This window comes from Schistocerca serialis, chromosome 3 (genome assembly GCF_023864345.2).
Source record: "Schistocerca serialis cubense isolate TAMUIC-IGC-003099 chromosome 3, iqSchSeri2.2, whole genome shotgun sequence".
Classification (NCBI taxonomy): domain Eukaryota; kingdom Metazoa; phylum Arthropoda; class Insecta; order Orthoptera; family Acrididae; genus Schistocerca; species Schistocerca serialis.
In genome coordinates this window covers 972,005,619-972,032,608 of record NC_064640.1, presented here as the reverse complement: position 1 = coordinate 972,032,608, position 26,990 = coordinate 972,005,619, and positions in this window count along the sequence as shown.

Here is a 26,990-nt window from a genome sequence, read left to right as displayed (position 1 = left end):
GTGACTGTGGTAAAACGGGGAGCAACTGACAGGAGTAACTATGACTCTCTTAAGGTAGCCAAATGCTTCGTCAACAGGCGAAATACATCGGCAAACTCGAGAAGCTCACGGCAGGAGTACTGTGAAAGACATTAGGTTGACAGACAATGGCGTATCGCGTCAGGTGAACTGGCTAGAGGAAGCTTGAAAATGTGACTGTGGTAAAACGGGGAGCAACTGACAGGAGTAACTATGATCTCTTAAGGTAGCCAAATGCCTCGTCAACAGGCGAAATACATCGGCAAACTCGAGAATCTCCCACCAGGAGTACTGTGACAGTCTATAGGTTGACAGATAATGGCGTATCGCTTCAGGGGAACTGGCGAGAGGAAGCTTAAAATTGTGACTGTGGTGAAACGGGGAGCAACTGACAGGAGTAACTATGACTCTCTTAAGGTAGCCAAATGCCTCGTCAACAGGCGAAATACATCGGCAAACTCGAGAAGCTCCTGGCAAGAGTACTGTGAAAGACATTAGGTTGACAGACAATGGCGTATCGCGTCAGGTGAACTGGCTAGAGGAAGCTTGAAAATGTGACTTAGGTAAAACGGGGAGCAACTGACAGGAGTAACTATGACTCTCTTAAGGTAGCCAAATGCCTCGTCAACCGGCGAAATACATCGGCAAACTCGAGAAGCTCATATCAGGAGTACTGTGAAAGTCTTTAGGTTGACAGATAATAGCGTATCGCTTCAGGGGAACTGGCTCGTGGAACGTTGAAAATGTGACAGTGGTAAAACGGGGATCAACTGACATGAGTAACTATGCCTCTCTTAGGGTATCCATATGTCTCGTCAACAGGCGAAATACATCGGCAATCTCGAGAAGCTCCCACCAGGAGTACTGTGACAGTCTATAGGTTGACAGATAATGGCGTATCGCTTCAGGGGAACTGGCTAGTGGAACCTTGAAAATGTGACTGTGGTAAAACGGGGAGCAACTGACAGGAGTAACTATGACTCTCTTAAGGTAGCCAAATGCTTCGTCAACAGGCGAAATACATCGGCAAACTCGAGAAGCTCACGGCAGGAGTACTGTGAAAGACATTAGGTTGACAGACAATGGCGTATCGCGTCAGGTGAACTGGCTAGAGGAAGCTTGAAAATGTGACTGTGGTAAAACGGGGAGCAACTGACAGGAGTAACTATGATCTCTTAAGGTAGCCAAATGCCTCGTCAACAGGCGAAATACATCGGCAAACTCGAGAATCTCCCACCAGGAGTACTGTGACAGTCTATAGGTTGACAGATAATGGCGTATCGCTTCAGGGGAAGTGGGGAGAGGAAGCTTAAAATTGTGACTGTGGTGAAACGGGGAGCAACTGACAGGAGTAACTATGACTCTCTTAAGGTAGCCAAATGCCTCGTCAACAGGCGAAATACATCGGCAAACTCGAGAAGCTCCTGGCAAGAGTACTGTGAAAGACATTAGGTTGACAGACAATGGCGTATCGCGTCAGGTGAACTGGCTAGAGGAAGCTTGAAAATGTGACTTAGGTAAAACGGGGAGCAACTGACAGGAGTAACTATGACTCTCTTAAGGTAGCCAAATGCCTCGTCAACCGGAGAAATACATCGGCAAACTCGAGAAGCTCCCATCAGGAGTGCTGTGAAAGTCTTTAGGTTGACAGATAATAGCGTATCGCTTCAGGGGAACTGGCTCGTGGAACGTTGAAAATGTGACAGTGGTAAAACGGGGAGCAACTGACGGGAGTAACTATGACTCTCTTAAGGTAGCCATATGCCTCGTCGACAGGCGAAATACATCGGCAATCTCGAGAAGCTCCCACCAGGAGTACTGTGACAGTCTATAGGTTGACAGATAATGGCGTATCGCTTCAGGGGAACTGGCTAGTGGAACCTTGAAAATGTGACTGTGGTAAAACGGGGAGCAACTGACAGGAGTAACTATGACTCTCTTAAGGTAGCCAAATGCTTCGTCAACAGGCGAAATACATCGGCAAACTCGAGAAGCTCACGGCAGGAGTACTGTGAAAGACATTAGGTTGACAGACAATGGCGTATCGCGTCAGGTGAACTGGCTAGAGGAAGCTTGAAAATGTGACTGTGGTAAAACGGGGAGCAACTGACAGGAGTAACTATGATCTCTTAAGGTAGCCAAATGCCTCGTCAACAGGCGAAATACATCGGCAAACTCGAGAATCTCCCACCAGGAGTACTGTGACAGTCTATAGGTTGACAGATAATGGCGTATCGCTTCAGGGGAACTGGCTAGTGGAACCTTGAAAATGTGACTGTGGTAAAACGGGGAGCAACTGACAGGAGTAACTATGACTCTCTTAAGGTAGCCAAATGCTTCGTCAACAGGCGAAATACATCGGCAAACTCGAGAAGCTCACGGCAGGAGTACTGTGAAAGACATTAGGTTGACAGACAATGGCGTATCGCGTCAGGTGAACTGGCTAGAGGAAGCTTGAAAATGTGACTGTGGTAAAACGGGGAGCAACTGACAGGAGTAACTATGATCTCTTAAGGTAGCCAAATGCCTCGTCAACAGGCGAAATACATCGGCAAACTCGAGAATCTCCCACCAGGAGTACTGTGACAGTCTATAGGTTGACAGATAATGGCGTATCGCTTCAGGGGAACTGGCGAGAGGAAGCTTAAAATTGTGACTGTGGTGAAACGGGGAGCAACTGACAGGAGTAACTATGACTCTCTTAAGGTAGCCAAATGCCTCGTCAACAGGCGAAATACATCGGCAAACTCGAGAAGCTCCTGGCAAGAGTACTGTGAAAGACATTAGGTTGACAGACAATGGCGTATCGCGTCAGGTGAACTGGCTAGAGGAAGCTTGAAAATGTGACTTAGGTAAAACGGGGAGCAACTGACAGGAGTAACTATGACTCTCTTAAGGTAGCCAAATGCCTCGTCAACCGGAGAAATACATCGGCAAACTCGAGAAGCTCCCATCAGGAGTGCTGTGAAAGTCTTTAGGTTGACTGATAATAGCGTATCGCGTCAGGGGAACTGGCTCGTGGAACGTTGAAAATGTGACAGTGGTAAAACGGGGAGCAACTGACAGGAGTTACTATGACTCTCTTAAGGTAGCCATATGCCTCGTCAACAGGCGAAATACATCGGCAATCTCGAGAAGCTCCCACCAGGAGTACTGTGACAGTCTATAGGTTGACAGATAATGGCGTATCGCTTCAGGGGAACTGGCTAGTGGAACGTTGAAAATGTGACTGTGGTAAAACGGGGAGCAACTGACAGGAGTAACTATGACTCTCTTAAGGTAGCCATATGCCTCGTCAACAGGCGAAATACATCGGCAATCTCGAGAAGCTCCCACCAGGAGTACTGTGACAGTCTATAGGTTGACAGATAATGGCGTATCGCTTCAGGGGAACTGGCTAGTGGAACCTTGAAAATGTGACTGTGGTAAAACGGGGAGCAACTGACAGGAGTAACTATGACTCTCTTAAGGTAGCCAAATGCTTCGTCAACAGGCGAAATACATCGGCAAACTCGAGAAGCTCACGGCAGGAGTACTGTGAAAGACATTAGGTTGACAGACAATGGCGTATCGCGTCAGGTGAACTGGCTAGAGGAAGCTTGAAAATGTGACTGTGGTAAAACGGGGAGCAACTGACAGGAGTAACTATGATCTCTTAAGGTAGCCAAATGCCTCGTCAACAGGCGAAATACATCGGCAAACTCGAGAATCTCCCACCAGGAGTACTGTGACAGTCTATAGGTTGACAGATAATGGCGTATCGCTTCAGGGGAACTGGCGAGAGGAAGCTTAAAATTGTGACTGTGGTGAAACGGGGAGCAACTGACAGGAGTAACTATGACTCTCTTAAGGTAGCCAAATGCCTCGTCAACAGGCGAAATACATCGGCAAACTCGAGAAGCTCCTGGCAAGAGTACTGTGAAAGACATTAGGTTGACAGACAATGGCGTATCGCGTCAGGTGAACTGGCTAGAGGAAGCTTGAAAATGTGACTTAGGTAAAACGGGGAGCAACTGACAGGAGTAACTATGACTCTCTTAAGGTAGCCAAATGCCTCGTCAACCGGCGAAATACATCGGCAAACTCGAGAAGCTCATATCAGGAGTACTGTGAAAGTCTTTAGGTTGACAGATAATAGCGTATCGCTTCAGGGGAACTGGCTCGTGGAACGTTGAAAATGTGACAGTGGTAAAACGGGGATCAACTGACATGAGTAACTATGCCTCTCTTAGGGTATCCATATGTCTCGTCAACAGGCGAAATACATCGGCAATCTCGAGAAGCTCCCACCAGGAGTACTGTGACAGTCTATAGGTTGACAGATAATGGCGTATCGCTTCAGGGGAACTGGCTAGTGGAACCTTGAAAATGTGACTGTGGTAAAACGGGGAGCAACTGACAGGAGTAACTATGACTCTCTTAAGGTAGCCAAATGCTTCGTCAACAGGCGAAATACATCGGCAAACTCGAGAAGCTCACGGCAGGAGTACTGTGAAAGACATTAGGTTGACAGACAATGGCGTATCGCGTCAGGTGAACTGGCTAGAGGAAGCTTGAAAATGTGACTGTGGTAAAACGGGGAGCAACTGACAGGAGTAACTATGATCTCTTAAGGTAGCCAAATGCCTCGTCAACAGGCGAAATACATCGGCAAACTCGAGAATCTCCCACCAGGAGTACTGTGACAGTCTATAGGTTGACAGATAATGGCGTATCGCTTCAGGGGAAGTGGGGAGAGGAAGCTTAAAATTGTGACTGTGGTGAAACGGGGAGCAACTGACAGGAGTAACTATGACTCTCTTAAGGTAGCCAAATGCCTCGTCAACAGGCGAAATACATCGGCAAACTCGAGAAGCTCCTGGCAAGAGTACTGTGAAAGACATTAGGTTGACAGACAATGGCGTATCGCGTCAGGTGAACTGGCTAGAGGAAGCTTGAAAATGTGACTTAGGTAAAACGGGGAGCAACTGACAGGAGTAACTATGACTCTCTTAAGGTAGCCAAATGCCTCGTCAACCGGAGAAATACATCGGCAAACTCGAGAAGCTCCCATCAGGAGTGCTGTGAAAGTCTTTAGGTTGACAGATAATAGCGTATCGCTTCAGGGGAACTGGCTCGTGGAACGTTGAAAATGTGACAGTGGTAAAACGGGGAGCAACTGACGGGAGTAACTATGACTCTCTTAAGGTAGCCATATGCCTCGTCGACAGGCGAAATACATCGGCAATCTCGAGAAGCTCCCACCAGGAGTACTGTGACAGTCTATAGGTTGACAGATAATGGCGTATCGCTTCAGGGGAACTGGCTAGTGGAACCTTGAAAATGTGACTGTGGTAAAACGGGGAGCAACTGACAGGAGTAACTATGACTCTCTTAAGGTAGCCAAATGCTTCGTCAACAGGCGAAATACATCGGCAAACTCGAGAAGCTCACGGCAGGAGTACTGTGAAAGACATTAGGTTGACAGACAATGGCGTATCGCGTCAGGTGAACTGGCTAGAGGAAGCTTGAAAATGTGACTGTGGTAAAACGGGGAGCAACTGACAGGAGTAACTATGATCTCTTAAGGTAGCCAAATGCCTCGTCAACAGGCGAAATACATCGGCAAACTCGAGAATCTCCCACCAGGAGTACTGTGACAGTCTATAGGTTGACAGATAATGGCGTATCGCTTCAGGGGAACTGGCGAGAGGAAGCTTAAAATTGTGACTGTGGTGAAACGGGGAGCAACTGACAGGAGTAACTATGACTCTCTTAAGGTAGCCAAATGCCTCGTCAACAGGCGAAATACATCGGCAAACTCGAGAAGCTCCTGGCAAGAGTACTGTGAAAGACATTAGGTTGACAGACAATGGCGTATCGCGTCAGGTGAACTGGCTAGAGGAAGCTTGAAAATGTGACTTAGGTAAAACGGGGAGCAACTGACAGGAGTAACTATGACTCTCTTAAGGTAGCCAAATGCCTCGTCAACCGGCGAAATACATCGGCAAACTCGAGAAGCTCATATCAGGAGTACTGTGAAAGTCTTTAGGTTGACAGATAATAGCGTATCGCTTCAGGGGAACTGGCTCGTGGAACGTTGAAAATGTGACAGTGGTAAAACGGGGATCAACTGACAGGAGTAACTATGACTCTCTTAGGGTATCCATATGTCTCGTCAACAGGCGAAATACATCGGCAATCTCGAGAAGCTCCCACCAGGAGTACTGTGACAGTCTATAGGTTGACAGATAATGGCGTATCGCTTCAGGGGAACTGGCTAGTGGAACCTTGAAAATGTGACTGTGGTAAAACGGGGAGCAACTGACAGGAGTAACTATGACTCTCTTAAGGTAGCCAAATGCTTCGTCAACAGGCGAAATACATCGGCAAACTCGAGAAGCTCACGGCAGGAGTACTGTGAAAGACATTAGGTTGACAGACAATGGCGTATCGCGTCAGGTGAACTGGCTAGAGGAAGCTTGAAAATGTGACTGTGGTAAAACGGGGAGCAACTGACAGGAGTAACTATGATCTCTTAAGGTAGCCAAATGCCTCGTCAACAGGCGAAATACATCGGCAAACTCGAGAATCTCCCACCAGGAGTACTGTGACAGTCTATAGGTTGACAGATAATGGCGTATCGCTTCAGGGGAAGTGGGGAGAGGAAGCTTAAAATTGTGACTGTGGTGAAACGGGGAGCAACTGACAGGAGTAACTATGACTCTCTTAAGGTAGCCAAATGCCTCGTCAACAGGCGAAATACATCGGCAAACTCGAGAAGCTCCTGGCAAGAGTACTGTGAAAGACATTAGGTTGACAGACAATGGCGTATCGCGTCAGGTGAACTGGCTAGAGGAAGCTTGAAAATGTGACTTAGGTAAAACGGGGAGCAACTGACAGGAGTAACTATGACTCTCTTAAGGTAGCCAAATGCCTCGTCAACCGGAGAAATACATCGGCAAACTCGAGAAGCTCCCATCAGGAGTGCTGTGAAAGTCTTTAGGTTGACAGATAATAGCGTATCGCTTCAGGGGAACTGGCTCGTGGAACGTTGAAAATGTGACAGTGGTAAAACGGGGAGCAACTGACGGGAGTAACTATGACTCTCTTAAGGTAGCCATATGCCTCGTCGACAGGCGAAATACATCGGCAATCTCGAGAAGCTCCCACCAGGAGTACTGTGACAGTCTATAGGTTGACAGATAATGGCGTATCGCTTCAGGGGAACTGGCTAGTGGAACGTTGAAAATGTGACTGTGGTAAAACGGGGAGCAACTGACAGGAGTAACTATGACTCTCTTAAGGTAGCCATATGCCTCGTCAACAGGCGAAATACATCGGCAATCTCGAGAAGCTCCCACCAGGAGTACTGTGACAGTCTATAGGTTGACAGATAATGGCGTATCGCTTCAGGGGAACTGGCTAGTGGAACCTTGAAAATGTGACTGTGGTAAAACGGGGAGCAACTGACAGGAGTAACTATGACTCTCTTAAGGTAGCCAAATGCTTCGTCAACAGGCGAAATACATCGGCAAACTCGAGAAGCTCACGGCAGGAGTACTGTGAAAGACATTAGGTTGACAGACAATGGCGTATCGCGTCAGGTGAACTGGCTAGAGGAAGCTTGAAAATGTGACTGTGGTAAAACGGGGAGCAACTGACAGGAGTAACTATGATCTCTTAAGGTAGCCAAATGCCTCGTCAACAGGCGAAATACATCGGCAAACTCGAGAATCTCCCACCAGGAGTACTGTGACAGTCTATAGGTTGACAGATAATGGCGTATCGCTTCAGGGGAACTGGCGAGAGGAAGCTTAAAATTGTGACTGTGGTGAAACGGGGAGCAACTGACAGGAGTAACTATGACTCTCTTAAGGTAGCCAAATGCCTCGTCAACAGGCGAAATACATCGGCAAACTCGAGAAGCTCCTGGCAAGAGTACTGTGAAAGACATTAGGTTGACAGACAATGGCGTATCGCGTCAGGTGAACTGGCTAGAGGAAGCTTGAAAATGTGACTTAGGTAAAACGGGGAGCAACTGACAGGAGTAACTATGACTCTCTTAAGGTAGCCAAATGCCTCGTCAACCGGCGAAATACATCGGCAAACTCGAGAAGCTCATATCAGGAGTACTGTGAAAGTCTTTAGGTTGACAGATAATAGCGTATCGCTTCAGGGGAACTGGCTCGTGGAACGTTGAAAATGTGACAGTGGTAAAACGGGGATCAACTGACAGGAGTAACTATGACTCTCTTAGGGTATCCATATGTCTCGTCAACAGGCGAAATACATCGGCAATCTCGAGAAGCTCCCACCAGGAGTACTGTGACAGTCTATAGGTTGACAGATAATGGCGTATCGCTTCAGGGGAACTGGCTAGTGGAACGTTGAAAATGTGACTGTGGTAAAACGGGGAGCAACTGACAGGAGTAACTATGACTCTCTTAAGGTAGCCATATGCCTCGTCAACAGGCGAAATACATCGGCAATCTCGAGAAGCTCCCACCAGGAGTACTGTGACAGTCTATAGGTTGACAGATAATGGCGTATCGCTTCAGGGGAACTGGCTAGTGGAACCTTGAAAATGTGACTGTGGTAAAACGGGGAGCAACTGACAGGAGTAACTATGACTCTCTTAAGGTAGCCAAATGCTTCGTCAACAGGCGAAATACATCGGCAAACTCGAGAAGCTCACGGCAGGAGTACTGTGAAAGACATTAGGTTGACAGACAATGGCGTATCGCGTCAGGTGAACTGGCTAGAGGAAGCTTGAAAATGTGACTGTGGTAAAACGGGGAGCAACTGACAGGAGTAACTATGATCTCTTAAGGTAGCCAAATGCCTCGTCAACAGGCGAAATACATCGGCAAACTCGAGAATCTCCCACCAGGAGTACTGTGACAGTCTATAGGTTGACAGATAATGGCGTATCGCTTCAGGGGAACTGGCGAGAGGAAGCTTAAAATTGTGACTGTGGTGAAACGGGGAGCAACTGACAGGAGTAACTATGACTCTCTTAAGGTAGCCAAATGCCTCGTCAACAGGCGAAATACATCGGCAAACTCGAGAAGCTCCTGGCAAGAGTACTGTGAAAGACATTAGGTTGACAGACAATGGCGTATCGCGTCAGGTGAACTGGCTAGAGGAAGCTTGAAAATGTGACTTAGGTAAAACGGGGAGCAACTGACAGGAGTAACTATGACTCTCTTAAGGTAGCCAAATGCCTCGTCAACCGGCGAAATACATCGGCAAACTCGAGAAGCTCATATCAGGAGTACTGTGAAAGTCTTTAGGTTGACAGATAATAGCGTATCGCTTCAGGGGAACTGGCTCGTGGAACGTTGAAAATGTGACAGTGGTAAAACGGGGATCAACTGACATGAGTAACTATGCCTCTCTTAGGGTATCCATATGTCTCGTCAACAGGCGAAATACATCGGCAATCTCGAGAAGCTCCCACCAGGAGTACTGTGACAGTCTATAGGTTGACAGATAATGGCGTATCGCTTCAGGGGAACTGGCTAGTGGAACCTTGAAAATGTGACTGTGGTAAAACGGGGAGCAACTGACAGGAGTAACTATGACTCTCTTAAGGTAGCCAAATGCTTCGTCAACAGGCGAAATACATCGGCAAACTCGAGAAGCTCACGGCAGGAGTACTGTGAAAGACATTAGGTTGACAGACAATGGCGTATCGCGTCAGGTGAACTGGCTAGAGGAAGCTTGAAAATGTGACTGTGGTAAAACGGGGAGCAACTGACAGGAGTAACTATGATCTCTTAAGGTAGCCAAATGCCTCGTCAACAGGCGAAATACATCGGCAAACTCGAGAATCTCCCACCAGGAGTACTGTGACAGTCTATAGGTTGACAGATAATGGCGTATCGCTTCAGGGGAAGTGGGGAGAGGAAGCTTAAAATTGTGACTGTGGTGAAACGGGGAGCAACTGACAGGAGTAACTATGACTCTCTTAAGGTAGCCAAATGCCTCGTCAACAGGCGAAATACATCGGCAAACTCGAGAAGCTCCTGGCAAGAGTACTGTGAAAGACATTAGGTTGACAGACAATGGCGTATCGCGTCAGGTGAACTGGCTAGAGGAAGCTTGAAAATGTGACTTAGGTAAAACGGGGAGCAACTGACAGGAGTAACTATGACTCTCTTAAGGTAGCCAAATGCCTCGTCAACCGGAGAAATACATCGGCAAACTCGAGAAGCTCCCATCAGGAGTGCTGTGAAAGTCTTTAGGTTGACAGATAATAGCGTATCGCTTCAGGGGAACTGGCTCGTGGAACGTTGAAAATGTGACAGTGGTAAAACGGGGAGCAACTGACGGGAGTAACTATGACTCTCTTAAGGTAGCCATATGCCTCGTCGACAGGCGAAATACATCGGCAATCTCGAGAAGCTCCCACCAGGAGTACTGTGACAGTCTATAGGTTGACAGATAATGGCGTATCGCTTCAGGGGAACTGGCTAGTGGAACGTTGAAAATGTGACTGTGGTAAAACGGGGAGCAACTGACAGGAGTAACTATGACTCTCTTAAGGTAGCCATATGCCTCGTCAACAGGCGAAATACATCGGCAATCTCGAGAAGCTCCCACCAGGAGTACTGTGACAGTCTATAGGTTGACAGATAATGGCGTATCGCTTCAGGGGAACTGGCTAGTGGAACCTTGAAAATGTGACTGTGGTAAAACGGGGAGCAACTGACAGGAGTAACTATGACTCTCTTAAGGTAGCCAAATGCTTCGTCAACAGGCGAAATACATCGGCAAACTCGAGAAGCTCACGGCAGGAGTACTGTGAAAGACATTAGGTTGACAGACAATGGCGTATCGCGTCAGGTGAACTGGCTAGAGGAAGCTTGAAAATGTGACTGTGGTAAAACGGGGAGCAACTGACAGGAGTAACTATGATCTCTTAAGGTAGCCAAATGCCTCGTCAACAGGCGAAATACATCGGCAAACTCGAGAATCTCCCACCAGGAGTACTGTGACAGTCTATAGGTTGACAGATAATGGCGTATCGCTTCAGGGGAACTGGCGAGAGGAAGCTTAAAATTGTGACTGTGGTGAAACGGGGAGCAACTGACAGGAGTAACTATGACTCTCTTAAGGTAGCCAAATGCCTCGTCAACAGGCGAAATACATCGGCAAACTCGAGAAGCTCCTGGCAAGAGTACTGTGAAAGACATTAGGTTGACAGACAATGGCGTATCGCGTCAGGTGAACTGGCTAGAGGAAGCTTGAAAATGTGACTTAGGTAAAACGGGGAGCAACTGACAGGAGTAACTATGACTCTCTTAAGGTAGCCAAATGCCTCGTCAACCGGCGAAATACATCGGCAAACTCGAGAAGCTCATATCAGGAGTACTGTGAAAGTCTTTAGGTTGACAGATAATAGCGTATCGCTTCAGGGGAACTGGCTCGTGGAACGTTGAAAATGTGACAGTGGTAAAACGGGGATCAACTGACAGGAGTAACTATGACTCTCTTAGGGTATCCATATGTCTCGTCAACAGGCGAAATACATCGGCAATCTCGAGAAGCTCCCACCAGGAGTACTGTGACAGTCTATAGGTTGACAGATAATGGCGTATCGCTTCAGGGGAACTGGCTAGTGGAACGTTGAAAATGTGACAGTGGTAAAACGGGGAGCAACTGACAGGAGTAACTATGACTCTCTTAAGGTAGCCAAATGCCTCGTCAACAGGCGAAATTCATCGGAAACTCGAGAAGCTCCTGGCAAGAGTACTGTGAAAGACATTAGGTTGACACACAATGGCGTATCGCGTCAGGTGAACTGGCTAGAGGAAGCTTGAAAATGTGACTTTGGTAAAACGGGGAGCAACTGACAGGAGTAACTATGACTCTCTTAAGGTAGCCAAATGCCTCGTCAACAGGCGAAATTCATCGGCAAACTCGAGAAGCTCCTGGCAAGAGTGCTGTGAAAGTCTTTAGGTTGACAGATAATAGCGTATCGCTTCAGGGGAACTGGCTAGCGGAACCTTGAAAATGTGACTGTGGTAAAACGGGGAGCAACTAACAGGGATAACTATGACTCTCTTAAGGTAGCCAAATGCCTCGTCAACAGGCGAAATATATCGGCAAACTCGAGAAGCTCCCACCAGGAGTACTGTGACAGTCTATACGATGACAGATAATGGCGTATCGCTTCAGGGGAACTGGCTAGTGGAACCTTGAAAATGTGACTGTGGTAAAACGGGGAGTAACTGACAGGAGTAACTAAGACTCTCTTAAGGTAACCAAATGCCTCGTCAACCGGAGAAATACATCGGCAAACTCGAGAAGCTCCCATCAGGAGTGCTGTGAAAGTCTTTAGGTTGACAGATAATGGCGTATCGCTTCAGGGGAACTGGCTAGTGGAACCTTGAAAATGTGACTGTGGTAAAACGGGGAGCAACTGACGGGAGTAACTATGACTCTCTTAAGGTAGCCAAATGCCTCGTCAACAGGCGAAATACATCGGCAATCTCGAGAAGCTCCCACCAGGAGTACTGTGACAGTCTATAGGTTGACAGATAATGGCGTATCGCTTCAGGGGAACTGGCTAGCGGAACCTTGAAAATGTGACTGTGGTAAAACGGGGAGCAACTGACGGGAGTAACTATGACTCTCTTAAGGTAGCCAAATGCCTCGTCAACAGGCGAAATATATCGGCAAACTCGAGAAGCTCCCACCAGGAGTACTGTGTCAGTCTATAGGTTGACAGATAATGGCGTATCGCTTCAGGGGAACTGGCTCGTGGAACGTAAAAATGTGACTGTGGTAAAACGGGGAGCAACTGACAGGAGTAACTATAACTCTCTTAAGGTAGCCAAATGCCTCGTCAACAGGCGAAATACATCGGCAATCTCGAGAAGCTCCCACCAGGAGTACTGTGACAGTCTATAGGTTGACAGATAATGGCGTATCGCTGCAGGGGAACTGGCTAGTGGAACGTTGAAAATGTGACAGTGGTAAAACGGGGAGCAACTGACAGGAGTAACTATGACTCTCTTAAGGTAGCCAAATGCCTCGTCAACAGGCGAAATTCATCGGCAAACTCGAGAAGCTCCTGGCAAGAGTACTGTGAAAGTCATTAGGTTGACAGACAATGGCGTATCGCGTCAGGTGAACTGGCTAGAGGAAGCTTGAAAATGTGACTTAGGTAAAACGGGGAGCAACTGACAGGAGTAACTATGACTCTCTTAAGGTAGCCAAATGCCTCGTCAACCGGAGAAATACATCAGCAAACTCGAGAAGCTCCCAACAGGAGTGCTGTGAAAGTCTTTAGGTTGACAGATAATAGCGTATCGCTTCAGGGGAACTGGCTAGCGGAACCTTGAAAATGTGACTGTGGTAAAACGGGGAGCAACTAACAGGGATAACTATGACTCCCTTAAGGTAGCCAAATGCCTCGTCAACAGGCGAAATATATCGGCAAACTCGAGAAGCTCCCACCAGGAGTACTGTGACAGTCTATAGGTTGACAGATAATGGCGTATCGCTTCCGGGGAACTGGCTCGTGGAACGTTGAAAATGTGACTGTGGTAAAACGGGGAGCAACTGACAGGAGTAACTATGACTCTCTTAAGGTAGCCAAATGCCTCGTCAACAGGCGAAATACATCGGCAATCTCGAGAAGCTCCCACCAGGAGTACTGTGACAGTCTATAGGTTGACAGATAATGGCGTATCGCTTCAGGGGAACTGGCTAGCGGAACCTTGAAAATGTGACTGTGGTAAAACGGGGAGCAACTAACAGGAGTAACTATGACTCTCTTAAGGTAGCCAAATGCCTCGTCAACAGGCGAAATATATCGGCAAACTCGAGAAGCTCCCACCAGGAGTACTGTGACAGTCTATAGGTTGACAGATAATGGCGTATCGCTTCAGGGGAACTGGCTCGTGGAACGTTGAAAATGTGACTGTGGTAAAACGGGGAGCAACTGACAGGAGTAACTATGACTCTCTTAAGGTAGCCAAATGCCTCGTCAACAGGCGAAATACATCGGCAATCTCGAGAAGCTCCCACCAGGAGTACTGTGACAGTCTATAGGTTGACAGATAATGGCGTATCGCTTCAGGGGAACTGGCTCGTGGAACGTTGAAAATGTGACTGTGGTAAAACGGGGAGCAACTGACAGGAGTAACTATGACTCTCTTAAGGTAGCCAAATGCCTCGTCAACAGGCGAAATACATCGGCAATCTCGAGAAGCTCCCACCAGGAGTACTGTGACAGTCTATAGGTTGACAGATAATGACGTATCGCTTCAGGGGAACTGGCTAGCGGAACCTTGAAAATGTGACTGTGGTAAAACGGGGAGCAACTAACAGGAGTAACTATGACTCTCTTAAGGTAGCCAAATGCCTCGTCAACAGGCGAAATATATCGGCAAACTCGAGAAGCTCCCACCAGGAGTACTGTGACAGTCTATAGGTTGACAGATAATGGCGTATCGCTTCAGGGGAACTGGCTCGTGGAACGTTGAAAATGTGACTGTGGTAAAACGGGGAGCAACTGACAGGAGTAACTATGACTCTCTTAAGGTAGCCAAATGCCTCGTCAACAGGCGAAATACATCGGCAATCTCGAGAAGCTCCCACCAGGAGTACTGTGACAGTCTATAGGTTGACAGATAATGGCGTATCGCTTCAGGGGAACTGGCTAGTGGAACGTTGAAAATGTGACAGTGGTAAAACGGGGAGCAACTGACAGGAGTAACTATGACTCTCTTAAGGTAGCCAAATGCCTCGTCAACAGGCGAAATTCATCGGCAAACTCGAGAAGCTCCTGGCAAGAGTACTGTGAAAGACATTAGGTTGACAGACAATGGCGTATCGCGTCAGGTGAACTGGCTAGAGGAAGCTTGAAAATGTGACTTAGGTAAAACGGGGAGCAACTGACAGGAGTAACTATGACTCTCTTAAGGTAGCCAAATGCCTCGTCAACCGGAGAAATACATCAGCAAACTCGAGAAGCTCCCATCAGGAGTGCTGTGAAAGTCTTTAGGTTGACAGATAATAGCGTATCGCTTCAGGGGAACTGGCTAGCGGAACCTTGAAAATGTGACTGTGGTAAAACGGGGAGCAACTAACAGGGATAACTATGACTCTCTTAAGGTAGCCAAATGCCTCGTCAACAGGCGAAATATATCGGCAAACTCGAGAAGCTCCCACCAGGAGTACTGTGACAGTCTATAGGTTGACAGATAATGGCGTATCGCTTCAGGGGAACTGGCTCGTGGAACGTTGAAAATGTGACTGTGGTAAAACGGGGAGCAACTGACAGGACTAACTATGACTCTCTTAAGGTAGCCAAATGCCTCGTCAACAGGCGAAATACATCGGCAATCTCGAGAAGCTCCCACCAGGAGTACTGTGACAGTCTATAGGTTGACAGATAATGGCGTATCGCTTCAGGGGAACTGGCTAGCGGAACCTTGAAAATGTGACTGTGGTAAAACGGGGAGCAACTAACAGGAGTAACTATGACTCTCTTAAGGTAGCCAAATGCCTCGTCAACAGGCGAAATATATCGGCAAACTCGAGAAGCTCCCACCAGGAGTACTGTGACAGTCTATAGGTTGACAGATAATGGCGTATCGCTTCAGGGGAACTGGCTCGTGGAACGTTGAAAATGTGACTGTGGTAAAACGGGGAGCAACTGACAGGAGTAACAATGACTCTCTTAAGGTAGCCAAATGCCTCGTCAACAGGCGAAATACATCGGCAATCTCGAGAAGCTCCCACCAGGAGTACTGTGACAGTCTATAGGTTGACAGATAATGGCGTATCGCTTCAGGGGAACTGGCTAGTGGAACGTTGAAAATGTGACAGTGGTAAAACGGGGAGCAACTGACAGGAGTAACTATGACTCTCTTAAGGTAGCCAAATGCCTCGTCAACAGGCGAAATTCATCGGCAAACTCGAGAAGCTCCTGGCAAGAGTACTGTGAAAGACATTAGGTTGACAGACAATGGCGTATCGCGTCAGGTGAACTGGCTAGCGGAACCTTGAAAATGTGACTGTGGTAAAACGGGGAGCAACTAACAGGGATAACTATGACTCTCTTAAGGTAGCCAAATGCATCGTCAACAGGCGAAATATATCGGCAAACTCGAGAAGCTCCCACCAGGAGTACTGTGACAGTCTATAGGTTGACAGATAATGGCGTATCGCTTCAGGGGAACTGGCTCGTGGAACGTTGAAAATGTGACTGTGGTAAAACGGGGAGCAACTGACAGGAGTAACTATGACTCTCTTAAGGTAGCCAAATGCCTCGTCAACAGGCGAAATACATCGGCAATCTCGAGAAGCTCCCACCAGGAGTACTGTGACAGTCTATAGGTTGACAGATAATGGCGTATCGCTTCAGGGGAACTGGCTAGCGGAACCTTGAAAATGTGACTGTGGTAAAACGGAGAGCAACTAACAGGAGTAACTATGACTCTCTTAAGGTAGCCAAATGCCTCGTCAACAGGCGAAATTCATCGGCAAACTCGAGAAGCTCCCACCAGGAGTACTGTGACAGTCTATAGGTTGACAGATAATGGCGTATCGCTTCAGGGGAACTGGCTCGTGGAACGTTGAAAATGTGACTGTGGTAAAACGGGGAGCAACTGACAGGAGTAACTATGACTCTCTTAAGGTAGCCAAATGCCTCGTCAACAGGCGAAATACATCGGCAATCTCGAGAAGCTCCCACCAGGAGTACTGTGACAGTCTATAGGTTGACAGATAATGGCGTATCGCTTCAGGGGAACTGGCTAGTGGAACGTTGAAAATGTGACAGTGGTAAAACGGGGAGCAACTGACAGGAGTAACTATGACTCTCTTAAGGTAGCCAAATGCCTCGTCAACAGGCGAAATTCATCGGCAAACTCGAGAAGCTCCTGGCAAGAGTACTGTGAAAGACATTAGGTTGACAGACAATGGCGTATCGCGTCAGGTGAACTGGCTAGAGGAAGCTTGAAAATGTGACTTAGGTAAAACGGGGAGCAACTGACAGGAGTAACTATGACTCTCTTAAGGTAGCCAAATGCCTCGTCAACCGGAGAAATACATCAGCAAACTCGAGAAGCTCCCATCAGGAGTGCTGTGAAAGTCTTTAGGTTGACAGATAATAGCGTATCGCTTCAGGGGAACTGGCTAGCGGAACCTTGAAAATGTGACTGTGGTAAAACGGGGAGCAACTAACAGGGATAACTATGACTCTCTTAAGGTAGCCAAATGCCTCGTCAACAGGCGAAATATATCGGCAAACTCGAGAAGCTCCCACCAGGAGTACTGTGACAGTCTATAGGTTGACAGATAATGGCGTATCGCTTCAGGGGAACTGGCTCGTGGAACGTTGAAAATGTGACTGTGGTAAAACGGGGAGCAACTGACAGGAGTAACTATGACTCTCTTAAGGTAGCCAAATGCCTCGTCAACAGGCGAAATACATCGGCAATCTCGAGAAGCTCCCACCAGGAGTACTGTGACAGTCTATAGGTTGACAGATAATGGCGTATCGCTTCAGGGGAACTGGCTAGCGGAACCTTGAAAATGTGACTGTGGTAAAACGGGGAGCAACTAACAGGAGTAACTATGACTCTCTTAAGGTAGCCAAATGCCTCGTCAACAGGCGAAATATATCGGCAAACTCGAGAAGCTCCCACCAGGAGTACTGTGACAGTCTATAGGTTGACAGATAATGGCGTATCGCTTCAGGGGAACTGGCTCGTGGAACGTTGAAAATGTGACTGTGGTAAAACGGGGAGCAACTGACAGGAGTAACAATGACTCTCTTAAGGTAGCCAAATGCCTCGTCAACAGGCGAAATACATCGGCAATCTCGAGAAGCTCCCACCAGGAGTACTGTGACAGTCTATAGGTTGACAGATAATGGCGTATCGCTTCAGGGGAACTGGCTAGTGGAACGTTGAAAATGTGACAGTGGTAAAACGGGGAGCAACTGACAGGAGTAACTATGACTCTCTTAAGGTAGCCAAATGCCTCGTCAACAGGCGAAATTCATCGGCAAACTCGAGAAGCTCCTGGCAAGAGTACTGTGAAAGACATTAGGTTGACAGACAATGGCGTATCGCGTCAGGTGAACTGGCTAGCGGAACCTTGAAAATGTGACTGTGGTAAAACGGGGAGCAACTAACAGGGATAACTATGACTCTCTTAAGGTAGCCAAATGCATCGTCAACAGGCGAAATATATCGGCAAACTCGAGAAGCTCCCACCAGGAGTACTGTGACAGTCTATAGGTTGACAGATAATGGCGTATCGCTTCAGGGGAACTGGCTCGTGGAACGTTGAAAATGTGACTGTGGTAAAACGGGGAGCAACTGACAGGAGTAACTATGACTCTCTTAAGGTAGCCAAATGCCTCGTCAACAGGCGAAATACATCGGCAATCTCGAGAAGCTCCCACCAGGAGTACTGTGACAGTCTATAGGTTGACAGATAATGGCGTATCGCTTCAGGGGAACTGGCTAGCGGAACCTTGAAAATGTGACTGTGGTAAAACGGGGAGCAACTAACAGGAGTAACTATGACTCTCTTAAGGTAGCCAAATGCCTCGTCAACAGGCGAAATTCATCGGCAAACTCGAGAAGCTCCCACCAGGAGTACTGTGACAGTCTATAGGTTGACAGATAATGGCGTATCGCTTCAGGGGAACTGGCTCGTGGAACGTTGAAAATGTGACTGTGGTAAAACGGGGAGCAACTGACAGGAGTAACTATGACTCTCTTAAGGTAGCCAAATGCCTCGTCAACAGGCGAAATACATCGGCAATCTCGAGAAGCTCCCACCAGGAGTACTGTGACAGTCTATAGGTTGACAGATAATGGCGTATCGCTTCAGGGGAACTGGCTAGTGGAACGTTGAAAATGTGACAGTGGTAAAACGGGGAGCAACTGACAGGAGTAACTATGACTCTCTTAAGGTAGCCAAATGCCTCGTCAACAGGCGAAATTCATCGGCAAACTCGAGAAGCTCCTGGCAAGAGTACTGTGAAAGACATTAGGTTGACAGACAATGGCGTATCGCGTCAGGTGAACTGGCTAGAGGAAGCTTGAAAATGTGACTTAGGTAAAACGGGGAGCAACTGACAGGAGTAACTATGACTCTCTTAAGGTAGCCAAATGCCTCGTCAAACGGAGAAATACATCAGCAAACTCGAGAAGCCCCCATCAGGAGTGCTGTGAAAGTCTTTAGGTTGACAGATAATAGCGTATCGCTTCAGGGGAACTGGCTAGCGGAACCTTGAAAATGTGACTGTGGTAAAACGGGGAGCAACTAACAGGGATAACTATGACTCCCTTAAGGTAGCCAAATGCCTCGTCAACAGGCGAAATATATCGGCAAACTCGAGAAGCACCCACCAGGAGTACTGTGACAGTCTATAGGTTGACAGATAATGGCGTATCGCTTCAGGGGAACTGGCTCGTGGAACGTTGAAAATGTGACTGTGGTAAAACGCGGAGCAACTGACAGGAGTAACTATGACTCTCTTAAGGTAGCCAAATGCCTCGTCAACAGGCGAAATACATCGGCAATCTCGAGAAGCTCCCACCAGGAGTACTGTGACAGTCTATAGGTTGACAGATAATGGCGTATCGCTTCAGGGGAACTGGCTAGCGGAACCTTGAAAATGTGACTGTGGTAAAACGGGGAGCAACTAACAGGGATAACTATGACTCTCTTAAGGTAGCCAAATGCATCGTCAACAGGCGAAATATATCGGCAAACTCGAGAAGCTCCCACCAGGAGTACTGTGACAGTCTATAGGTTGACAGATAATGGCGTATCGCTTCAGGGGAACTGGCTCGTGGAACGTTGAAAATGTGACTGTGGTAAAACGGGGAGCAACTGACAGGAGTAACTATGACTCTCTTAAGGTAGCCAAATGCCTCGTCAACAGGCGAAATACATCGGCAATCTCGAGAAGCTCCCACCAGGAGTACTGTGACAGTCTATAGGTTGACAGATAATGGCGTATCGCTTCAGGGGAACTGGCTAGCGGAACCTTGAAAATGTGACTGTGGTAAAACGGGGAGCAACTAACAGGAGTAACTATGACTCTCTTAAGGTAGCCAAATGCCTCGTCAACAGGCGAAATTCATCGGCAAACTCGAGAAGCTCCCACCAGGAGTACTGTGACAGTCTATAGGTTGACAGATAATGGCGTATCGCTTCAGGGGAACTGGCTCGTGGAACGTTGAAAATGTGACTGTGGTAAAACGGGGAGCAACTGACAGGAGTAACTATGACTCTCTTAAGGTAGCCAAATGCCTCGTCAACAGGCGAAATACATCGGCAATCTCGAGAAGCTCCCACCAGGAGTACTGTGACAGTCTATAGGTTGACAGATAATGGCGTATCGCTTCAGGGGAACTGGCTAGTGGAACGTTGAAAATGTGACAGTGGTAAAACGGGGAGCAACTGACAGGAGTAACTATGACTCTCTTAAGGTAGCCAAATGCCTCGTCAACAGGCGAAATTCATCGGCAAACTCGAGAAGCTCCTGGCAAGAGTACTGTGAAAGACATTAGGTTGACAGACAATGGCGTATCGCGTCAGGTGAACTGGCTAGAGGAAGCTTGAAAATGTGACTTAGGTAAAACGGGGAGCAACTGACAGGAGTAACTATGACTCTCTTAAGGTAGCCAAATGCCTCGTCAAACGGAGAAATACATCAGCAAACTCGAGAAGCCCCCATCAGGAGTGCTGTGAAAGTCTTTAGGTTGACAGATAATAGCGTATCGCTTCAGGGGAACTGGCTAGCGGAACCTTGAAAATGTGACTGTGGTAAAACGGGGAGCAACTAACAGGGATAACTATGACTCCCTTAAGGTAGCCAAATGCCTCGTCAACAGGCGAAATATATCGGCAAACTCGAGAAGCACCCACCAGGAGTACTGTGACACTCTATAGGTTGACAGATAATGGCGTATCGCTTCAGGGGAACTGGCTCGTGGAACGTTGAAAATGTGACTGTGGTAAAACGCGGAGCAACTGACAGGAGTAACTATGACTCTCTTAAGGTAGCCAAATGCCTCGTCAACAGGCGAAATACATCGGCAATCTCGAGAAGCTCCCACCAGGAGTACTGTGACAGTCTATAGGTTGACAGATAATGGCGTATCGCTTCAGGGGAACTGGCTAGCGGAACCTTGAAAATGTGACTGTGGTAAAACGGGGAGCAACTAACAGGAGTAACTATGACTCTCTTAAGGTAGCCAAATGCCTCGTCAACAGGCGAAATATATCGGCAAACTCGAGAAGCTCCCACCAGGAGTACTGTGACAGTCTATAGGTTGACAGATAATGGCGTATCGCTTCAGGGGAACTGGCTCGTGGAACGTTGAAAATGTGACTGTGGTAAAACGGGGAGCAACTGACAGGAGTAACTATGACTCTCTTAAGGTAGCCAAATGCCTCGTCAACAGGCGAAATATATCGGCAAACTCGAGAAGCTCCCACCAGGAGTACTGTGTCAGTCTATAGGTTGACAGATAATGGCGTATCGCTTCAGGGGAACTGGCTCGTGGAACGTTGAAAATGTGACTGTGGTAAAACGGGGAGCAACTGACAGGAGTAACTATGACTCTCTTAAGGTAGCCAAATGCCTCGTCAACAGGCGAAATACATCGGCAATCTCGAGAAGCTCCCACCAGGAGTACTGTGACAGTCTATAGGTTGACAGATAATGGCGTATCGCTTCAGGGGAACTGGCTAGTGGAACGTTGAAAATGTGACAGTGGTAAAACGGGGAGCAACTGACAGGAGTAACTATGACTCTCTTAAGGTAGCCAAATGCCTCGTCAACAGGCGAAATTCATCGGCAAACTCGAGAAGCTCCTGGCAAGAGTACTGTGAAAGACATTAGGTTGACAGACAATGGCGTATCGCGTCAGGTGAACTGGCTAGAGGAAGCTTGAAAATGTGACTTAGGTAAAACGGGGAGCAACTGACAGGAGTAACTATGACTCTCTTAAGGTAGCCAAATGCCTCGTCAACCGGAGAAATACATCAGCAAACTCGAGAAGCTCCCATCAGGAGTGCTGTGAAAGTCTTTAGGTTGACAGATAATAGCGTATCGCTTCAGGGGAACTGGCTAGCGGAACCTTGAAAATGTGACTGTGGTAAAACGGGGAGCAACTAACAGGGATAACTATGACTCCCTTAAGGCAGCCAAATGCCTCGTCAACAGGCGAAATATATCGGCAAACTCGAGAAGCTCCCACCAGGAGTACTGTGACAGTCTATAGGTTGACAGATAATGGCGTATCGCTTCAGGGGAACTGGCTCGTGGAACGTTGAAAATGTGACTGTGGTAAAACGGGGAGCAACTGACAGGAGTAACTATGACTCTCTTAAGGTAGCCAAAAGCCTCGTCAACAGGCGAAATACATCGGCAATCTCGAGAAGCTCCCTCCAGGAGTACTGTGACAGTCTATAGGTTGACAGATAATGGCGTATCGCTTCAGGGGAACTGGCTAGCGGAACCTTGAAAATGTGACTGTGGTAAAACGGGGAGCAACTAACAGGCGTAACTATGACTCTCTTAAGGTAGCCAAATGCCTCGTCAACAGGCGAAATATATCGGCAAACTCGAGAAGCTCCCACCAGGAGTACTGTGACAGTCTATAGGTTGACAGATAATGGCGTATCGCTTCAGGGGAACTGGCTCGTGGAACGTTGAAAATGTGACTGTGGTAAAACGGGGAGCAACTGACAGGAGTAACTATGACTCTCTTAAGGTAGCCAAATGCCTCGTCAACAGGCGAAATACATCGGCAATCTCGAGAAGCTCCCACCAGGAGTACTGTGACAGTCTATAGGTTGACAGATAATGGCGTATCGCTTCAGGGGAACTGGCTAGTGGAACGTTGAAAATGTGACAGTGGTAAAACGGGGAGCAACTGACAGGAGTAACTATGACTCTCTTAAGGTAGCCAAATGCCTCGTCAACAGGCGAAATTCATCGGCAAACTCGAGAAGCTCCTGGCAAGAGTACTGTGAAAGACATTAGGTTGACAGACAATGGCGTATCACGTCAGGTGAACTGGCTAGAGGAAGCTTGAAAATGTGACTTAGGTAAAACGGGGAGCAACTGACAGGAGTAACTATGACTCTCTTAAGGTAGCCAAATGCCTCGTCAACCGGAGAAATACATCAGCAAACTCGAGAAGCTCCCATCAGGAGTGCTGTGAAAGTCTTTAGGTTGACAGATAATAGCGTATCGCTTCAGGGGAACTGGCTAGCGGAACCTTGAAAATGTGACTGTGGTAAAACGGGGAGCAACTAACAGGGATAACTATGACTCTCTTAAGGTAGCCAAATGCCTCGTCAACAGGCGAAATATATCGGCAAACTCGGGAAGCTCCCACCAGGAGTACTGTGACAGTCTATAGGTTGACAGATAATGGCGTATCGCTTCAGGGGAACTGGCTCGTGGAACGTTGAAAATGTGACTGTGGTAAAACGGGGAGCAACTGACAGGAGTAACTATGACTCTCTTAAGGTAGCCAAATGCCTCGTCAACAGGCGAAATACATCGGAAATCTCGAGAAGCTCCCACCAGGAGTACTGTGACAGTCTATAGGTTGACAGATAATGGCGTATCGCTTCAGGGGAACTGGCTAGCGGAACCTTGAAAATGTGACTGTGGTAAAACGGGGAGCAACTAACAGGAGTAACTATGACTCTCTTAAGGTAGCCAAATGCCTCGTCAACAGGCGAAATATATCGGCAAACTCGAGAAGCTCCCACCAGGAGTACTGTGACAGTCTATAGGTTGACAGATAATGGCGTATCGCTTCAGGGGAACTGGCTCGTGGAACGTTGAAAATGAGACTGTGGTAAAACGGGGAGCAACTGACAGGAGTAACTATGACTCTCTTAAGGTAGCCAAATGCCTCGTCAACAGGCGAAATACATCGGCAATCTCGAGAAACTCCCACCAGGAGTACTGTGACAGTCTATAGGTTGACAGATAATGGCGTATCGCTTCAGGGGAACTGGCTAGTGGAACGTTGAAAATGTGACAGTGGTAAAACGGGGAGCAACTGACAGGAGTAACTATGACTCTCTTAAGGTAGCCAAATGCCTCGTCAACAGGCGAAATTCATCGGCAAACTCGAGAAGCTCCTGGCAAGAGTACTGTGAAAGACATTAGGTTGACAGACAATGGCGTATCGCGTCAGGTGAACTGGCTAGAGGAAGCTTGAAAATGTGACTTAGGTAAAACGGGGAGCAACTGACAGGAGTAACTATGACTCTCTTAAGGTAGCCAAATGCCTCGTCAACCGGAGAAATACATCAGCAAACTCGAGAAGCTCCCATCAGGAGTGCTGTGAAAGTCTTTAGGTTGACAGATAATAGCGTATCGCTTCAGGGGAACTGGCTAGCGGAACCTTGAAAATGTGACTGTGGTAAAACGGGGAGCAACTAACAGGGATAACTATGACTCTCTTAAGGCAGCCAAATGCCTCGTCAACAGGCGAAATATATCGGCAAACTCGAGAAGCTCCCACCAGGAGTACTGTGACAGTCTATAGGTTGACAGATAATGGCGTATCGCTTCAGGGGAACTGGCTCGTGGAACGTTGAAAATGTGACTGTGGTAAAACGGGGAGCAACTGACAGGAGTAACTATGACTCTCTTAAGGTAGCCAAATGCCTCGTCAACAGGCGAAATACATCGGCAATCTCGAGAAGCTCCCACCAGGAGTACTGTGACAGTCTATAGGTTGACAGATAATGGCGTATCGCTTCAGGGGAACTGGCTAGCGGAACCTTGAAAATGTGACTGTGGTAAAACGGGGAGCAACTAACAGGAGTAACTATGACTCTCTTAAGGTAGCCAAATGCCTCGTCAACAGGCGAAATATATCGGCAAACTCGAGAAGCTCCCACCAGGAGTACTGTGACAGTCTATAGGTTGACAGATAATGGCGTATCGCTTCAGGGGAACTGGCTCGTGGAACGTTGAAAATGTGACTGTGGTAAAACGGGGAGCAACTGGCAGGAGTAACTATGACTCTCTTAAGGTAGCCAAATGCCTCGTCAACAGGCGAAATACATCGGCAATCTCGAGAAGCTCCCACCAGGAGTACTGTGACAGTCTATAGGTTGACAGATAATGGCGTATCGCTTCAGGGGAACTGGCTAGTGGAACGTTGAAAATGTGACAGTGGTAAAACGGGGAGCAACTGACAGGAGTAACTATGACTCTCTTAAGGTAGCCAAATGCCTCGTCAACAGGCGAAATTCATCGGCAAACTCGAGAAGCTCCTGGCAAGAGTACTGTGAAAGACATTAGGTTGACAGACAATGGCGTATCGCGTCAGGTGAACTGGCTAGAGGAAGCTTGAAAATGTGACTTAGGTAAAACGGGGAGCAACTGACAACAGTAACTATGACTCTCTTAAGGTCGCCAAATGCCTCGTCAACTGGAGAAATACATCAGCAAACTCGAGAAGCTCCCATCAGGAGTGCTGTGAAAGTCTTTAGGTTGACAGATAATAGCGTATCGCTTCAGGGGAACTGGCTAGCGGAACCTTGAAAATGTGACTGTGGTAAAACGGGGAGCAACTAACATGGATAACTATGACTCTCTTAAGGTAGCCAAATGCCTCGTCAACAGGCGAAATATATCGGCAAACTCGAGAAGCTCCCACCAGGAGTACTGTGACAGTCTATAGGTTGACAGATAATGGCGTATCGCTTCAGGGGAACTGGCTCGTGGAACGTTGAAAATGTGACTGTGGTAAAACGGGGAGCAACTGATAGGAGTAACTATGACTCTCTTAAGGTAGCCAAATGCCTCGTCAACAGGCGAAATACATCGGAAATCTCGAGAAGCTCCCACCAGGAGTACTGTGACAGTCTATAGGTTGACAGATAATGGCGTATCGCTTCAGGGGAACTGGCTAGCGGAACCTTGAAAATGTGACTGTGGTAAAACGGGGAGCAACTAACAGGAGTAACTATGACTCTCTTAAGGTAGCCAAATGCCTCGTCAACAGGCGAAATATATCGGCAAACTCGAGAAGCTCCCACCAGGAGTACTGTGACAGTCTATAGGTTGACAGATAATGGCGTATCGCTTCAGGGGAACTGGCTCGTGGAACGTTGAAAATGAGACTGTGGTAAAACGGGGAGCAACTGACAGGAGTAACTATGACTCTCTTAAGGTAGCCAAATGCCTCGTCAACAGGCGAAATACATCGGCAATCTCGAGAAGCTCCCACCAGGAGTACTGTGACAGTCTATAGGTTGACAGATAATGGCGTATCGCTTCAGGGGAACTGGCTAGTGGAACGTTGAAAATGTGACAGTGGTAAAACGGGGAGCAACTGACAGGAGTAACTATGACTCTCTTAAGGTAGCCAAATGCCTCGTCAACAGGCGAAATTCATCGGCAAACTCGAGAAGCTCCTGGCAAGAGTACTGTGAAAGACATTAGGTTGACAGACAATGGCGTATCGCGTCAGGTGAACTGGCTAGAGGAAGCTTGAAAATGTGACTTAGGTAAAACGGGGAGCAACTGACAGGAGTAACTATGACTCTCTTAAGGTAGCCAAATGCCTCGTCAACCGGAGAAATACATCAGCAAACTCGAGAAGCTCCCATCAGGAGTGCTGTGAAAGTCTTTAGGTTGACAGATAATAGCGTATCGCTTCAGGGGAACTGGCTAGCGGAACCTTGAAAATGTGACTGTGGTAAAACGGGGAGCAACTAACAGGGATAACTATGACTCTCTTAAGGTAGCCAAATGCCTCGTCAACAGGCGAAATATATCGGCAAACTCGAGAAGCTCCCACCAGGAGTACTGTGACAGTCTATACGATGACAGATAATGGCGTATCGCTTCAGGGGAACTGGCTAGTGGAACCTTGAAAATGTGACTGTGGTAAAACGGGGAGCAACTGACAGGAGTAACTATGACTCTCTTAAGGTAACCAAATGCCTCGTCA